Below are 2230 nucleotides of genomic sequence, written 5' to 3' on the forward strand. Positions count from 1 at the left end.
GATGCAGGAGCCCCTCTCCTGCTGTGCCCATGCAGGTAGGAGGGAGTGGAGGGGGACACATGGTGGCATATAAGGAAGATAGAAGGAAGAAATTTTTTGTGATGAGGGTGGTGAGACACTGGCACAGGTTGCCCAGAGAGGTGGTAGATGCCCCATCCCTGGCAGCACTCCAGGTCAGGTTGGACGGGGCTCTGAGCAACCTGGTCTAGTTGAAGATGACCCTGCCCATGGCAGGGGAGTTGGACTAGATGGCCTTTAAAGGTCCCTTCCAACCCAAACTATTCCATGATTCTATGATATATTTGCCACCCAGCACAAGCGATGGCTTCTTAAGGGATGTAGCGGTCCCAGCCCCGACCGGAGGGCTGAGGACTCCGTGGGTCAAGTAGGGGTCCATCAATAGCTATGGGGCTTGCTCCAGCAGCAGCAGATTGAAGCAGCATTAAAAATAATACTAATATTACTAATTATATGGACAAGCAAAGCAAGGCTTTGCTGGTAAAATACACTGTAAGGCGGGCTGGTCTGTCCAGGCGTGAGCTGGGGGCGAAGCAGGGAGAGGAACGGGGCGATTGGGACCCTGGCTGGGCGGGAAGGGAAGGAGGAGCGCTTCCGAACCGCGCGTTTTCTTAAAGCCTATGCGAAAGTATTACTATTTGCCTAATGAACAAGCACAGTTTTTTAAAAAAACAAAAACAAAACAAAAAAAACCTTGGTGAAGAAAAGCACCAAACTCCCGTGGTTTCGTGTGAGTGACTGATCCCGAGGTGCGTGCGAATTTACAGCGTCTGGAGTTGCATCGGTGTGTCAGGTTCCTTTGCGTTTAAATAATTTGTACGAGTAGGTTGCGATAATAGGGTGAGTCTAAAAACAAAACGAAACAAACAACAAAAAATCTCTAGGAACAAAACATTGATAGTTTACAGGGTTTTGTGAGTTTAAATGCCTTATATTTAACAATCATAATTTATGACTAACTTGTAGATATTGTGGGTTCTTATTTAATTATTTTTATAGTTGTTTTTTGCATTTTTAATTATAATTTATTTATTTAGAAATTAATACTAATTTTTTTTATTACTCCTATTACCTCATTTTTGCATTGTTTCTGGGAATGGAATGCTTTGCATGCGTCGGTACTTTAAAAAAAAAAATTAAACATGGGATGTGGGGGGTAATGCTTATCTTGTCGAAAAAAAAAAGAGAAAAAAATCAGGGTGTGTGATTACAAACTGTATTACTGTGGTGCTGTTACCTTGGATACATTCCATAAAAATGCAAACCTTTGATTCTGTATGCTGTGACATAGTGGAAAACTGCAATATAGTGACTGTGTTTAGCACATATATATGAATATTATTTGCACTCATAATCAAACTCTGGTGATCCTTTCACTTGTGTCCTTGCGCGTTGAAGGCGATTAACGGCGCTCTGCAAAACCAAAACGTTTCGGTCGATTCCTGCTACCGCCCTGTCCCCGATGCCACCGGTGATGCTACTGCTCTTGCTGCATGTGTTACCCTGCAATAACGCCCGGCGGGCCCCCGCTAAAAGGCTGTGCTTGGGGCAATGCATGCATTTAGCGCAAAACTCTGCCAATTGCTTCAAAAGCTGAGGAAGGAAGCTCAGGCGTGGTGGCTCTGGTCAATTTTTGGTGCCTAGCGGTGCTCGGTCTTGGCTCTTTTCACCCGCTGTGCGTGCACCCAGCTGGCCGCTGCAGGGAGGATGAAGGAGGCAATCGATTGAGCCTGAGCTTGGAGGCGACAAAACCAAGGGATTCATTGCAATTTATAAGGGTTGACCCCTGGTCTAGCTGAGAGGGACTGGGATGGACGTGGGAGCGATTTGGGATCCCTTTGTAATGCCTGCCCACGAGCATTTGCTATAACCCAGCTGTAAAACATGCACGGAGCGGAATCCCTCTTCTTGAAAACCTTCTAGTTAGTTTTGTCCCCCCTGTTGAGGGGGAAACCTCGACTTGAAGCTTTTTAATCCACTGTAGAGCTGGGACCTGCACCAGAGCCCTCCTGTCCCCAAGGAGGGGGTCAGCCCCAAGCTGACGTCCCGCTCCTGCAGCGGTGGCCAAGCATCATCTCCATCCCCATCCCCATTCCCAGCCGCTCTCGCAACGCACTGCCCTTTCCCAAAAGGCTCCTGAATATCAAGTGCTCGAGCCTCGCAAGAGGGTTAGAGCACCTTTGATAATATTTTAAGCTTTAAGCCATAACCG

This window comes from Fulmarus glacialis, unplaced genomic scaffold, assembly GCF_000690835.1.
Source record: "Fulmarus glacialis isolate BGI_N327 unplaced genomic scaffold, ASM69083v1 scaffold15042, whole genome shotgun sequence".
NCBI lineage: Eukaryota > Metazoa > Chordata > Aves > Procellariiformes > Procellariidae > Fulmarus > Fulmarus glacialis.